The following is a 17,268-nucleotide window of genomic DNA, read 5'->3' as shown; positions in this document are numbered from 1 at the left end:
AAGTGACTGAAATAAACATTCTAGGGACAATTTAGTTGACTAATGACAACACTTCTCTAATTTAGTCAATAAAATTTAAGCATTTTCATCTATTATATGTCTGTCTATCAACTATCTACTATGTCTGATTGTGTATTCAGCTGCTTTCAAAGAAAAACTATTATAAAAAGAAAATATTGCAACTTTTTTAGGGGAAACTTTTGTTCAGGGGAGGCGCTGTCGTGTTGAAGGTGGCTGCAGAAATGGAACTGCCAGCTTTGATTTGTGTTTGTCGTCACCGAGCACCAAACTCAAACATATCCAGAAAAAAAACTACGCTTGTTTTCAGAGTCAGCGCAGTGAGTCATCGCAGAGCACAGGATGTCTGAGTTCAAACCTGAGCGATCCACACGGCCAGAGGTCACAGGAAGCCCCAAATATGGGAGAAAGATTTGACACAATCAGCTCTTGAGAACAAGTTGCAGGATTTTCAAATATTAGTCTGAACATTTGCACTGAACACCATGTATAAAATGTAACAAACATAAATGAAGAGAGAGAGAAAAAAACAAAGTTTTAGCTAAAAAGTGAATCAACCACTAAAACCCTGCCTTCCATTTATGAAGTGCCAAATGTTGTGGTTTGATTATTTTTTTTTATCGCTTAAGTTCTACTTTATTTTATTATTCATGACCCAAACTCAAGATATGGACACACCGGACGTTCGTTCTTCAAACCATGCTGTTCACACTGGATAAGCAAGGAGGGGCTTCCTATTTTTCTATTGTTTACTAGCACGTGTCCACTACCTACAGCTGGAAGAGATGTGGTGTGGGATGTCAAAGTGATGCAAATCTCATAAATCCTGCTCCTTGCAGGCTTTTTTTCCACAGCTATAAGACTGGACAAGAGCACAAACTGCACTTATTAATTTCCCCTCCAGGATCAATATTTAACGGATGCCGTCCATTCATCACTACCAAATCCATGTTGATATCCAGTGTTGATAAAGTAGGCAGAGGAAACTTCAGTCCACCTTCCCATCTCAGGCTTCAGAAAGACCATATCAAAATCTAATGTTACATATCATTGATCCAGTATATATCTATGGAACAAAACATTAAAAAATAACCAAAGAAGACTCAACTATAGGAGGATTTTCTTAACTTCACCAGAGTTTGATCCAAATTTCAAGATCACATCAGATTTCAGAAGAAATCCGGCAAGAAGGAAACGTAAAACTGTTGCAAAGTGTTGTGAAGAGACATGTGGAGCTCAGATCTGAACCTTATTTATTAGAAATAGATAACATAATAAAGAGACAACAAATTTAAACAGCAAACATGTTTTGATGATTTCATTTAAAATGCAAAGTAAGATTGATGACTGGAAAAATAAATTCAAATGGTTTGATTTTTTTCATGAATTTTTGTATTTTGAGTATCTCAAATACTTTTAAAAAATCAGTAATTTCAGACTTTTCTGTAGAAGAGGAAAATATGAAGAACCTGTTTCAAATATACAAAAAAGGTTTGTAAATCAGTATATTGACAAAATCTTTAAAAAAAAAACATCTTAAAGAGATGGGTGACGGGAAATGGGGGCGGGCTTACACAGTTTCAAAAGTTCAGACAAAACTAAGAGTCGAATTTCGAATGAACTTCTGTCGATCTGCAGAAAAATTCCTAAAAAAATGACAGATTTTTGTGATTTGGGCAAAAAACAGGATAACCTTACTTTAAAACTCACTGGGAACACTGAAAAAAATATCAAAACATGATCAGAGTGGGACCTTAATGTGACTTTGCTGCGTCAAATGTGGAAATTATCTCTAAACAAGCATGGATTCAGGTTGTAACGCACAGTTTTGCAGTGAGCACTTTGTGACTAAATAATGCTGATATTGCACAATGACACATGGACCAGATTCACAGCGGGTGCAAACACTGGAGTATGACTCAAAGCTACGTCCTGCCTGACCGTTTGATCTGCATAATACAAATTATTCCTAGATGTCAAATCTGGAGAACTCTGGAAATCAGCATAATAAGTTTTTTATGGAAGCTTCAAAAGCTAGCAAAGCAGAACCGGTGTTGTGCCAAGGTACGTTCCCCCTGCCAGAATGTGTTTCCCCAGTCTAAGGCATCATTGATTTGTTGTAACACTCATTTTGTCCCAGAAAAAGTAAAAAGAAGGTGGATGATTACGATAGACTACTTTATTCTGTGGCTTTTGGGAGTTTTTTTTTTTTTAAAGAAAAAAAAGAATGTAAAAAAAAATGTTAAAAAGAAGAAAAAAATAGCCTTTGTTTGACTAATATAAGAAACACAAATTCTCAAAGTGACTGTTATGAAAGCATATAGCAATGGACCATTATTAAATAGTTGTTGTTTTTACTGTAAATTCTTGGGGGGCATAGATTCTGGCAGGTTACATCAGTAGTGGCCTGACAAAATCCGTTCCCCCTCTTGATGTTTCACGTAGAATATGTGGTAAAAAAATATTCAAACATGACAATAAACTCACAAAAGCACCAGAATATATATAATCATCCACCTTTTTGGGACAAATATGAGTATTACAACACAAATCAACAAAGCCTGAGACCAGGGAAACACATTCTGGCAGGGGGAACGTACTTTGGCACAACGCCGGATTGATCCAGACCTGGGATAAACCATGCTTTCGTCACATCACTTCATCTATTCATGTTCCTATGTCTTCTAAGTTTTGTGATGAATGCTCTTCCTGATTCTACCCTCTGCAGGACACAGATTTGTGCTCTGTTGAAGCTTTTTTTCTTTGGCTTGTGAGAGAATGTGTAAACAAAGAGCTCTCATCAATGGGGAGGATTTTTAAATTTTCTGTTTTTTCTTTTTTGTTTGTCTGTTTTTTTAAATTTTGTGTTTTATTATTATTTTTATTTTTTTTATTTTTGAGGAAGTGGCTAAAAGTCTGGGCATCTTTGCTGTCCCGCCATCTGCTCCAGGATGAATGGAAGAAGATAAATAGTTGTTTTTTTGAGGATTTTTTGTTTGTTTTTCCTTGTTTGTAATTCTCATTTCTTTAGTTAATTGTGAGGTTTCTGCTGGACACCACATTTGGGGGGGTATTAAAGGGGGCACTGCCCCCCTTGCCCATGACTACTGTATGTCCGGGCCTGTATCAAAGCTGCACTACTAGCTGCAGGAGTTGAAAAGTAAGTTATTATTCCCACAAGAGGAGGATATTGTTAGAACTTTCTTCCTAAAAACCAACAGTTGCACAAACATGCAGATCAATGACACTCAGCACAAACTGTTATCATCATCCTCACTCAAACCCAAACAGAATCTAGAAACACTCTGTCTTCCTGTCATCCTCTCTGACATCCTTTACAAGAATCCTTCCTCCTCTGCATCTCTGTTTTCTTACCGCACACCTCAGAGCTGCGTTCGGATTGGACCCTGATATGGGCTCTGCCACAGCCAATCAGCTCGCTCCACTGCAGTGGTGTGCTGCATCTCGTGAGGGGTCTGACTACCGGGAAGAGCCGGGTGGAGACGAGCATCTCCTCCTCCTCCTCCCTGTTTCCGGGAAGTGATGGAGAGAGAGTTTCCCTGCAGGATCACGACTCATTTGTTTTTCCTCCCTTCTGCTGAATCGTTCGTACTTCCCATCAGAAACCACTTCTGCAGAGAAGACCAGCAATGACAAAAAAAAGAAAAAAATTAGAGATGGACAGAAAATATACAATAAAAATATAAAATGAAGAAATATATATTACAAAACTAGATTTTGAACCATAAACAGGCATTTTAGGTCCTGAGAGCGACCTAAAACACACCACACATCATCGGTTTAAAGCAGAAATTCTACAAGTTTAGGCCAAAGCAGAAGATTTTTTTGGTTTTGCTTTGTTTAAATACAGCAGTCTCTTGCTTTTTTCTTTATTTTTTAATGTATTTATATTTTAGGAAAATTCTTCAGAATTTGAACAATTGTAATGAAACCTAAAACAGATCTGATATATTACACTGAGATTCGGGGAAATGCTAACAAGAAATGTATAAACTCCATATCTATATAACAGAAACAAGCAACAAAAATCATCACCGGGAGTAACTATTGGGACCCATCACTATTTAAAAAAATAAAATATTAAAATTTAAAGACTCAGTAGATCATTCCATCCTAAAACTCATGTAAAGAGGATATCACAAAAGTCTGCTACATAACATGCAAAAAAAGTTTAAAAAAATAAATATCAATCGCAATCTAAAAGGACAGGAAACTTTCAAAATCAACAAATTCAGGACAAAATTAAGGAAAAAAGTGTTTTGGAACAGAGTATCAGATTATGAAATAATCTTGAAAAATCAATAAAAGAGTCAAGTTCAATGGTTACATGAAAATGAAATAAATAAACAAAAAAAAGTAACCTTTTCAAAATTAACATTTAAAAAGTTTTCCGAATTGTAACAATTATTAAGGCTTAAAAAAGTGAATAAGCTGTAACTGTTACAGTTGCCTGCACTAAATAAAGTTTTAGCAAGATAAGCTTAAAATGTTGTAATACTGGTAGTTGTTTTATTCCCCACAGGTTTCTTCAAAATCGAGGATCAATAGATTGGTAAATGGACCAAATTGTATTGCATTTGAATTATTTTTTTCTTGCAAAAAAATTCATTTCTAATTCATATTTTAGAAACCTTCCCAGTTTTTATAAGTGGATATGTAAATAATCTTTGTAAAATGTTCATATTCTTCAGGTTTTTGCTTCACAAATTGGTGACATCATATTTTTTGTTTAAAAAAAAGTATTAAAAATAGTGTCCAATTGCTTAATTGACTCAGATAAATAAATAAATAAAATATGATGTATTTGTATGAAATGTATTTATAAGGGGTAAATTTGTATAAAATGTGTTATTTGGGAGAGATGACCAGCAGGTGGCAGCAGAAGATCAACTAAGTCCTACATTGGGAAACAGCAGGGGGTGCTGTTTCCCTCAAACTGAACTGCTGTCACAGAGGCAAGCTGTTGTGCAAAATAGTGATGAGTCACACAGACCGTCCTGACTCATGCTGTCTGCTTTACTGACCAGCTCACTGTCTGCAAACCTGAGACTCGGTCCCTTTCGTCTCATCAACCCGGCGTGAAGATCACTGCTCCCAAAACGACATGAACACACGTCTGGTCGCCTGGACTGTGACTCAACATTTAGTCACAGGATGTATATTTAGAACTTCTGCAGATACTACTCAGAGAAATCACTGAACACATGTCAAGATTGATCTGAAATTTAGCCCAAAGAGTAGACAGAAAATGTGAATTGTTTAAAATATAGATGTTTTTTAAACCCTTTGATGAAATCCAAAAACATTTTTTTTTTGCTTTATCATATAATATTATTGCATAATCAATATATAGTATCAATCATGGTACATTGGTCGATTTGGTAAAATTCTAAGCTAGCAAGATTTTCTATGCTAGCAGCAAATGTTAGCTTACAATGCAAAGTGTTCAGGAAAATGCAAATTTGATCATTTTAACATTCTATAAAGATATTTAGCTTAAAATTAAAAAATGAACAATAATAGATGTTATTCTCACCTCAAAATTTATATTCGGCCAAAAGTGTTATTGAGATTTTATGGAAGCAGCCATTTTGAAATGACCAGGAAAGTCCGTTTGCTGCCCCTGGTGGAAAGATGATGAACTACAGGGAAAAAAATCTTGCACCAAGTTACATACAATGGGTTTTTAAGGAAAGTTTGATCATGCTAATGAGATAGGAATCTCAGAAATGTGTCTCAAATATGAAACTAATGGTTATCTAGGGTTAGCAGTGTATAACACATATTTTTAAAAATGTTTATGCACCAAAATGATTTATTTTGAGTAGCACATGCAGTAGTAGCAAGTTGTTGTTCATTTTGGTGTTGTTTGTGCTTGATGTATCTAGTTCATTGGGATTGTTTTTCTCTAGCTAGTCTCTCTGCTTGTATCTGTGTGTGTGTGTGTCTGTCTGCGGTGCAGCTGACTTTGCTGAGTCATGTTGTTGTCCTGCTTCTCTTCTTACGGGAATCACTTCCTGGCCTTCATCGCAGTCTCTACTCACTCTCAAACTTCTCTATGTTACTGTTTTACATTTTTTAAGGTATCTCAGCATCTTTTTTTTGTGCAGCTCTGCTGTATTTTTGAGGATTATCATCCGACCATCTGTGCATTTCATGCCCTGTTAGCAGCAAACAGGATGGTGACTGCAGCCTGGTTCGTCTGATTAGTTCTTTTTAACAGAGGTGACTCATGAGAGTAATTTAAAAATCATCTCATGGTGCCCAGGAAGATTAAACAGTTTTGATGTCCTTTCTGCAGGTGGTAGAGATGGATCTATTTAAATGCAAGAAAAAAAAATTCTGGCAAAACAGAAAACTTCTGCAAAGTAAAGTAATTTTGCATTCAAAATAGGCATGTGAACAATGGCAATCAATGCAAAGATGTGATGTTTTACCCAATTTTGGATAGATGTCTAAGAGTGAACCGCTTTGTATCAGCAAGAATTTGACAGATTTGATGTCTTTTCTTGTCTTTTCCGGATATAACTGCTGCAATGTCTATTATTTCCTTGTGTCCTTCGCCTCTGCTCTGCTAAGATTTCCCGTAAAGCAGATCTTTCTTCACCAGCTGATAAACAATGTTGCTGCCCTATTTTCCTCAGGAGGTGTAACTGTCAGCTGCATGAGCATGTCATTTACAGGTGCCAGAAGCAGAACTGCTATTTGCTCCTGTTAAACAGATTTTTTTCCCTTTTTTTTTTTTTTTAAACTAGATATCACCTTGAGACTGCCACGCATTCCTGAGGGAGGAGGGAGGAACGAAGGGAAGAGGCCAGAGGTGAAATGAAAAGGAAAGTGCAGAAATCACAAACATAAAATGGGGCAAATTATTAACCTGAATGAGTTCAATGAGTCTCAGCTGACTGACTGAGATTCAAATGCTGCTGCAGGAGTAAGAGAAGGGTCAGGGTTTCCTTCAGAGATGTAAAAAAAATAGTAGGAAAAAAAACCACTTCTGGGAACTGTAGACATAGAGATAAATGATCCAGCTTTAGTGACTTTAGCAGAAACTAGCAGTCATGCTGCAGTAATGTTTCAATAAAAGGTCAAAGTCTTAATTACCGTTCCACTCTACTGGTGTACTTTCATTTTCTCCTAAATTAAATGATTTTTCCTTGACTGTTTGTGTCTGGGGGAGGTGCTCTGTAAAGGTTTTATGTTGTGCAATTCTTAAGCTCGGCAATAATTAGAAAAGCATAGAAGTTGTGCATTCATAAAACTGTGTGAATATAAAAATATTTTTTTGCAGCCAGTCTTGTGCATTGACTGTATGTGAGACCTGGACTGAGTGACTTTTCACGTGATGTCACACATCGCCGGTGAAGTGCAGAGTTTCTTCCGGTGTCTATTGTTTATTAATAAAAGGCAACCTAACTAATTGTACCCGAAATTTGTACAATATTTATTTTATAAATTTCCTACCTGGTTGTATTCGTTTTCCCCTATTAGATTGTTCACAAATCAAAGTACAAATATCACTAGTTTGCAGTCAGAACGCTGCAGCATGCTGCTTCCCCAAATTCCTATGGATTTTAATAAACAAGTCCTGGATTATTTCTCTCTGACAATCCGGTTAAAGTTAGACAAATGCTGTTCACTGAATGCTGCTTGTTTGATTATGAAGGTAAACATGATTTTATCCTTTAAATCTGTGCTAATGCTAACGCTAGCAATAGCTTTGGCTCTGAGACGTGGAGCTGCAGAAGATCTTGTCTGACCAGTTAAAAGTTGTTTAAATTTCCATGCTCACATAATCATTGTAAACAGAGCAAAAGTCAGACAATTCCAGCGTGTCTGACATTAAAGTTAAACTTATCACTGTTGTAATGTTTTCTACTGCAGTCAGTGAGCTGCTGTTAGCTCAGCCCTGGTTCTAACATCACTCCCCTCTGTTTATGTTCATAACTGTGTCCGATCTCCGGGAAAATAAAGGTTAAAAAATGATCAAATTAATTGAAAAAAACGGTAGCCAAAAATATGAAAGTGACTATTTCCACGTAATATCGTAAAATATGTTTGCCCAGAGATTTTTTTTTACTTGGCTGCTCTTATTTTGAAATCTGAAAATACGTGGCTTGATAGTTGCTCTTAACATTTTCACTGAACCAAACTATTCCTGTTTTTACAATTGTCCCCTAAAATATCCTGTGGAACACTAAGTAAATTAATCCCAGGAACAATTAAAAATTGTGCAGGCGATGCAGCGATGTTCGTATTGGGTATTAAATGTGGCCAACATGAATTTCTATCGACTTTTGTGCTGATCGCACTTAAAATACGTGCAAATAACATCAGTCACAATAGAAATCGTTGGAATAATATCTGCTCAAATGAAAGGTCAATATTATGAATAAAACCTCAAATATTGGAAGATTATTCAAATTTGTATATGATCTAAGGCACGAAATAAAAACTCAGTTCGGCAGGACTTTCATAAAATAAACATTGTACATTTTTTTGTCGAAATTGATAAGATTACCTTTTATTATTTATGTAAAACTGTGTTAAACAGCATTCAATTCTTTGGTTTCCCGGTCTAAATCTATGAACTGGAAGTTGTGTATGACGCTCACGACCCTGTCGCCATTTTATCTGACGTCACCTTGAAAAGGGTCTATTGCATCTCTTGGTCCAAACAGGAAGTACTTGCTGGTTTTAAGAAGACTTCTACAGAGAAATAAACAGCTTTTATTCAGTCACTATATTTGTCAGAATAACAATTTCTGCTAACATGATTGTCATGGCTACAGAACACCTTAGCGACCCAGACGCTGGAACCCAGAAGAAACACAGCGAGAGACGAGCGTGGCAGGTAAAGGATTTAATAGCGAGGTAAGGTAGGTAGAGCGTGAGCAGAGCTGGAGGTAGATTCCAGGTGAGAGGCTGGTGGGGTCACTGGTAGGTTCCTCCACAGGAAGGGATGGCCATCTTGAGTGAAGGTCCGAGGAACAGAGGCTCGTGGTGTGACCGCTGGAGAGAAGACCAAACTGGGGATCTGGGTTGAGGCTGATATTAGCAACCATTCGTGGTAACAGATTCCTGAGGGTGAGCAGAAAAGGCATTAGACAGAGTCTTGGCATTTACATGGCAAGACTATGACAAGGCGAGGTGACCAACTATGCACCAATCAGGGGCAATGGACTGATGAGGAATGAAGATCCAGGAGCTCCTTAAAAAGGCAGACGAGGTGATGAGGTGAGTGGTCGCAGCTGGGGATAATCAGCAGCCCGGTGGAGAGGAGAGTGGGGAGGAGACTGACAGAGGCACCATGACAATGATCTTGCATTAGCAATTTCTGTAGTGCAAGTTATTCAAGTTATAAACTGACCAATCAAATGCTTCAATAAAAATATATGGTCTAATATCGAACATTTGAAATGTTTGATCGACAGATTCTTCTTGGTGTGGACTTACAACAGTCTCACTAACTGAAGTTGTTTGGTTCCAACATGGCGGCATTCCAACATTTATAAGACATTTAAAACATGAATAAATTAAACAAACAGATTTGTGTTGTCCCTTATTTATATTTCATTAACCTTCTTTTATAATTAAAAACTTCAATAAAACACTTCTGTGAAGTAGCTTTAATAAGCAAGTAAAACTACAGCAAATATAAACTAGGAAATAAATACAATTTTCTTGTTATATAAGTGATAATTAGTCATGTGATAAAGTTTAGTGACTTTAGCTTTAACATCTTTGGACCTTTTGAACATTTTTTAAAAGAGTTATTGGTCCCGGAAATTAGCTTTCTAGCTAGCTTTGTTTACAAGTTAGCCTTCTGCTTGAGCTGCTGCCGTTTTCTGCTGCGTTTTCTGGTAATGACATTTTGTGATCTTTTCATGACATGCAGACTTCTAGTGGGGCATTTATCCGGAATGATAAGATGGAATATAAAGCTCTGATCATAATGACAATAAATGAAATATCCGATCCTGATTGGATAATGGATTCCGATTTCCGATCGAGTCCCAAACCACGTGATCTGCCCCGATTTCCGATCACGTGATCGGATCGGGACATCCCTAGTACAAAGGGCGTAGAATGTGCATTATAAATTGAACCAGGTAAACCAAGCAGGCACTCGGATTTGGTAGTGATGAATGGACGTCTACCCGTCTACTAATTTCTTGTGTCCCATTCCTGGTGTAAACATAGCTAGTAAAGTCATGGTCTTGTGGCTGCCCTCTCCTATTGAAAAAAGCTCCTTTAGCCCTTTAAAACTGGAGTCCTAGTGTTTATTTTTTTTTTTAATTTACTGTAACTTTTCAACCGTTAACACAATCAACATGATTCCAGCAGATTCCGAAGGAGAAAAGTGGCACGAGTCACAGTATGTTAAAGATTTGTATTTAAGCGTCACCGGGGAGGCCTCAGGAGTTAAAGGGTTATAATGTGCAAAAGTTTGTAAGAAAAAAAAATATCTTTTAAATAAAGCAGTGACTGCAGCTCATCCACACCAAAACAATCAGCTACTTTGTCAAGAACAAAAAGAAAAACTCCATGAAAAATGTTGCCTCTTTAGCCGATGGGAGTCAGAAGGTGAGAACTACAGAATCCATGTTTGACTCTATTGAAGATGTGAGCTGTGGTTGCAGCATGAAAACCACAAACACCTCAGCAGATGCAGAGGGATCACACAATGCAGTCGAGGGGAAGCCCCACCCAGCTCTACAGTGAATGTTCACCACCCAGCCCAATGTCGCCGTGGGAAAAAAAAAAAAACGTCATGTGATTCAAAATAGGTCTAGTAATGACAGGAGTCATGTGCCACATGTGCTCTGAACTTAGAGTAGCTCTTTGTCTTTACAGGAAATTGCATTACGTGACCTAGTCTTGCATTCTTTCAATTTGAAAATAGGTTGTCTTTTTGCATTAAAAACATTTTGAAATGTTTGTTTGACTTGAACCAAATCCTTTTTTACATCATCACTGCTTTGAAATATACTTTAAGAGCATCAAACTAATAAATTGTAATTATGATATTAGAAAAGTCACCCACGTTACTGTTAAAACACTCTTTAATGCTACAATTCCAGCAGGGGTGAACACAAAGTTGTGCAGTTGAGACGCAGAGTTGTAGTTCAGACGTGTACTGATCATCATCACTGTTCATGAACAGATCTCTCATTACGCAACACAGCAATCCAATCAAGGTTTCACTCAGCTGTATGTTGTTTAAGTGGAGGGAGGTAAATCATTTTTAGGAATGCGTGTTAGAAAGAGAACTGGTGCTAATTGTTTCATTTGCAAAATGACTATATTGTCATCTGCAAGTAGGGCTCGTTGTATTTTTTTCCAATGGCATAAGAAATGTCTTTCATGCATTAAGAGAAAATAATTCTCTTTGTTTTGGGGCTAAATTCTAGCCCCCGTCGTCTGTTCCCAAATGTACCTAGTGTTGGAGTTCCACTGGTTGCAAAAGGGAGTTCCAAATCAAAACAGTAACGCTTGTACTGTGTGCTATTTTTGTGGCAGTTGTTGGTTTGTTGGTTGTCTAAAATGTCTCATATTGACTTTTTTAGAGTTCAAATATGTCATGAAAGCCATACATGAAACACATGGCATCAGTAAGGATTCATGATTGGATCTTTTCAGGCAATAGGAAAATCAATCAGGCCGACAGCGCTCTCTAAGGTTATCTGAGCTAGCAAAATGAAGAGAGAGTGAGAGATTCTGATTTATTTCCGATCGGGATTTCAAAACAGAAGTCTCAAGAAGAAGAGTCCTGTTGGGTACAAGGCCAAGACTCTATGGGATCCACAACTGTAGCTGTGTTATAACAGGACGAAAGGGCTGAGTTCACAATACCAAGGTAATCGGATATGGTCAGCACTATGAGGCAATCTCCTGCAATATAAACAGTTGATAAAGCCTACCTGAGTCTCAAGGTCTTTGGCCTGACTTAGTCACACACAAAAAATTCTGCACTATGGCTCAGACTCAGAGATGGTAGCTCCAGGCCTCGAAGGCCACTGTGTCTGCATGATTTCCAGATATCCAAGCCCTACTCATGACTGAGTACCTGGTTCAGGTGTATCCAGCCAATTAGAACATGCCAGAGCAGGGTATGTTGAAAACATGCAGGAATAAAGCCCTCTAGACGTGGAGTTGCCTACCCCTGGGCAAGAGCAATACCTCCATCATGTTGGGTTCTCGACCGGTCAATCCTGAAGGAAATGTGGATAGATCACGGACCATCTGACAATCATCATCCTCGCCTTAAAGTAGGTCACTTGATTGACCTACAGCTTGCCTGCCCGCCACATGGTTGAAATCCACGAATCCTTTTTCTTTTCTACAGGGAGGCTGCAATTAACACATAAATGCTAATGCAGCACACAATGGTTAAAATATGGGAAAAGTAGGTGTAGACGCATTTTACTTTTTTGACCCATCCCCAAAATCCTATGGACTGAGCAAGTAGCCCGTGAGTGCTGTTCATGTGATAAGTGCGTTCTTCTTGTGTCCCTTGTCTAGGTTTGTCAATTTTTTGCCTACAGAGCATCTGAATCTAGCTGTTAAAGCCAGTCATGACTAATGCTTTAAAAACCACTAGAGCAGGAATGGGTAACTTCAAAGGGCCATTGTATCTGCATGATTTCCAGATATCCAAGCCCGAGGAGACTGATTACCTGGTTCAGGTGTGTCCAGCCAATTAGAACATGCTAGAACAGGGTATGTTGGAAAACATGCAGGAATGCAAACCCCATAACCTGGAGCTCCCCATCCCTGCACTAGAGTGTGAGTTAAGGGTGTTTGTATGACGTCATTTCTATCAACCTTACAAATACTTCACGGTACATTTACGGCACACATGACAATGGTACGTTCCCTTGAGGCGGCTGGACGAGCCTCAGGGGGACAGCAAGACAATGTTGTGCTTCCCACAAGAAGGGGCTGCACCATGGCTATGACCCTCCATGGGCCTGGACAACCCAAAAACCCACAACAACCATATGGGTCAACGTGTACATTAAGAAGCTGGTTTTCTAATCAAATTCATTCAATTTTGCACAACAATCGTAAATGTCATTTTCAAGGGAACTCCACCTGTGTTCCCCGTTAGAACTGGCTACTCATTTCTACGACCCTCCATGGCAGAGTTCTCAAACTCAATTGACCTTGGGGCCACTGAAGGCAGAGTCTGAGCCGTATGGGGTTCCATTTGAGCCAAAAACATGTTTTCGTGTCCACTGTCTATGTCTTTGGTCCCTTGACTATGTCAGGGGTCTGAAACCTGCGGCTCCATGGTCTTTTATCTCTCCATGGTGGTCAAACATAGAATAAGTCAGGGAGACTGCTGACTCAGCCATGACAACCGTCTGAGTCAGAAGTTCCCTGTCAATGGCTGCCTAACCAAAACTATATAAAGAACAAATAAACAAAGCCTGCAAACTAAGACTACCAAGGTCCAACCCCAAACTAAAATAACAAAACCCAGCAGATATTGCTTAGTAGACATTGAACTTTCATATTAAGGTGGGGGCCGCAAAATATCAACTTGTGGGCCGCAAATGGCGCGTAGGCCGCTAGTTTGAGACCCCTGCTCCATCGGCTTGAGGTTCCCAAAACCCACAGCACCTGTGTGGGTCAAACCTCATAACAGTGTATGTGGCTTTACTTTAAACTCACACCAGACTGCGTACTGAAAACTAAGACTATTCAGTCTTGCCTCTTTGTACAATAGCTGCGTTACTGCTCAGTTTAGTTTCTCAAAGTCACTATTAAATGAAAATTAACTTTGTGATGCAGTTGGAAATGTTTTATCCTAAAGGTAATTATGCCCCACTATATCAAGGACATGTCTACTTGCTGTCAGTCCTGAGTGTCCAAACAGAGAAAGAAAGATAAGTTTTCAATTTTAAGCACCTACGGACTGGAACTATCTCCAAAAAACTATTAAACTCCCAATTCACATTGCTAGGCCTCAGTTTGATGCCATTATGAAGGACCTGGACTTGTACCTATTTTTAACGTTTTTATATTTTTAAATGTGTATGAAATGTCTAGGGTCTCCTTGGAAACAAGATCAATTGATCTCACTGGGTCCTTTCTGGTTACATAATGGTAAACAACATGATAGAATTAACACATTCAGTTCCAAATGTTGAGGTACATCACTGTACAGAATGTACCTGCAGGTATTTTTTGCAACACCAAGCAGCAGCTAAAGATACAAGCAGCCAGGATGACCAGAATAAACACGGTTTCGTGTCTGATTCGATCCATATGTATCAGCAGGAGGAGAAAACATCAACCCACTTGTGGGTCGTGCTTGGATCCTCCTCCTCCTCCTGTTGTAGCGCTGCGACTCCCACACATTCCTCCTCCTGAGTATGTATTAACGTTCAGTGTTTAAACCGTACCACAAACACCCTCACACACACGCTTTCACAGAGCGCAGCTGTGACCTTTCCAGGGTGACAGCAGACTGAGTCATCAACATTAGATAACGGATCAGCTGAGAAATCAGGCATGAATATATCAGTGATGCAGCAAGTTGGTAAATAAGAGGCTGGGAATATTAAAGACTCTTTTCCCATTCAGATACTGTTTGATCCTGTAACAATCCAACAGTAGTGTGTTTGGAAGTCGTGTCTTAAACCATTCAGCTGGAAAATTTCAGTCTTTAAAGAAATAATCAGCATCTTCCAGCTAACGCGACAACCCTTTCCGTGGTGTACCAAAACTGCCTTACCTTCAATGGATCTGGGTGATTATCTAACATCCACAACACTGTCAGAAGACACTGATTGGTCCTTCACCTCTTCTTCCAGCCTTTGTGTATCAGTCAGGTGAGGCAGCACTGAATAGAACCAAGGCTCCAGGTCCAGATGGTGTTCGTCCCACAGTCCTTAAAGCTTGTCCTGATTAGCAATGTGGGATTTTGACCCAGAAAAGAGGTTCTGGTGCCACTGGATGAAATCCTGCATTGTTTTGTTTCCAAAAAAATCTCAAAAAGATATTTGAGCATTTTGCACATCTATTGTTTTCACGTCACACTTTAATATTTTCGAGAGACTCTTTCTAGGATCCACTAGTTTGTTTATTGCATAAAGATTGAAGCTGAAGACGCCATCATAAACCTGCTTCAGTGTACTCACTGTCACTAAACAGATAACACTGTGGACTTTGATGTTTCTAGAGCAGTGGTCTCATTTGTAACTTTTTTAGCATTCAGCTTACCTGTTGGAATCCAAGACACTTTTTACAGTTTAGACAATCTGCTTCTACACACGCCGTTTGCTCGCTGGACTGTAGGCTCACTTCGACTTTAATATCATAAATTCACAAGATTTAAAGTCATACATTTATGGGGAAAAAAAGTGAAATTTTCAAGAAAAAAATAAAACTTGTAAAATTACCTTGTATTTATTTATTAATTTTTTTGATGGCCCCAAGTTTTATTTTATAGGACGTTTTTGATTGTCCCTGCCATAACGGATTAATTCTTGATACATGTCAAGTCGCTTGTTCACGTGTCAAAAGTCCATCTGCTACTTTTTAAGCAGATGCACGGACCGCTAACTTGTAACCCACAAGCTAGCAAAGTTAGCAAGACACAAACATAGCCTATTTGGAACATCAGTTTATGCAGAAAAGTGACAATGAGGAAACAGAAGAAGAGCCTTTGACTTAAAGTTCAAAGAAATCTGCATTAATTATGCAAAAACCAGGATTCTGCCACACATGCCTGGTGTCTATGCAGCTTAAAAGCTTGTTTTGTACTTACTGCTAAAGATTTAAGCTTTAAGTTTCCATGCAACAAAATTAAATTAAAAATGTCTTTTAGTGAAATCTTGTAGTTTGTGAAGAATAAACTGTTTGCTCTGAATAGAATCTATGATAGAAAGAATATCTGTAGTGGGTGAAGGGCAATTTAGCTCTTTATTAGAAAAATGAAGTTAATAGTTGCATGAATCTATTGTGTGACGTTGCAGATTCAGCACGAGGTCACAAAATCACCATCATCTTGAGTTTGCTATGAGACCACAAAAACTGAACCCTGGTCTCAAATAAGGTTAAGAGCATTAGTGATCATTACATTTTTAACTGATTTCTGCAGCCAATTTTATGCACGATGTTGTAAATTGATTAAAAACCACCTAATGGTAGCTGATGGAGTTTGAGGTTGATTTTATTGAGAATCTAATTTTGTTCAGGAGCACTTATCAGCTCAGATTACTGCAGAGTTTCTTTCGACACGCTGGTGTGTGCACGAGATGAGATCAGAGCTGCTCATCAGCACAGCCTGGATGTAAAAAGAAAACCCAATACCAAGAGTTTAGTCATCTGCATAATCTTTAAATCACTCTCCTTAATCACGGGCATTAGTGGTCTTTGTTATTGAGCCGCTTCGAATTTCTGCAGATGATTTTGTCTGTGCGACAGGCTTCATGTGTTGACCTCTCCTGGAGAAGTCATCAGGGGAGCAGGTTCTGTGCAAACAGACATCAGATGGTTCGACATCGGGGAGCGTGAAGTAAACAGGAATGTAAGGAATGAAGGCCATGCCCACAACAAACTGTCACTGTTTCCAACTCGCTGCTTCCTGTCTGCCAAACTGAACTGGACCGACCTGCATGGAGTCAACGTTTTCAGGTCACTTACAGTCAGGATGGCTCTATGGCTTCATGGAGATTAAAGAAAATATACATCCATGACAACTGGTTAGTTAATAATGAAAATGAACAATGAAAACTGTTTTGTATCTGTTCTATTCAACTGTGGTTGAGCCAGCATGTGTCAGTTATGACTCATCCAACGTGACTTTTCATTCCTTTCAAATTGTTACTGCATTCTTCTGTTTAATAAATGAAGTCCTTTTGTTGTCAGGGTTAGGATTTTTTGCAAATACAATGAAACTGCTCTTTTATTGAGAGGAAATAAAGGAAAATGCATGAAGAGTTAATGTGTTTTTTTACATTTATAGTTAGAATGGTTAGAAATAAATTAAATTAATGTCCCAACTGTGTAAATTGTGATGAATCCCTTGGATTTGGGAAATGTGCAAAGCTGTATGCTTTCATGAAAATTGATACTTTTGTTTTCAGTGTGAACCATAGACTGTATATGAGAACTGGACTGAGTAATTGCTTCCCCTTAGGTGACTTAAGCAGAAAGTAGCAGTCATGCTGCAATAATGTTTCAATGAAAGGTCAAAGTCTCTATTACCGTTCC

This window comes from Oryzias melastigma, linkage group LG4 (assembly GCF_002922805.2).
Source record: "Oryzias melastigma strain HK-1 linkage group LG4, ASM292280v2, whole genome shotgun sequence".
Classification (NCBI taxonomy): Eukaryota; Metazoa; Chordata; class Actinopteri; order Beloniformes; family Adrianichthyidae; genus Oryzias; species Oryzias melastigma.
The sequence above is the reverse complement of the archived record's forward strand: the minus strand, read 5'-3'. Positions refer to the sequence as shown.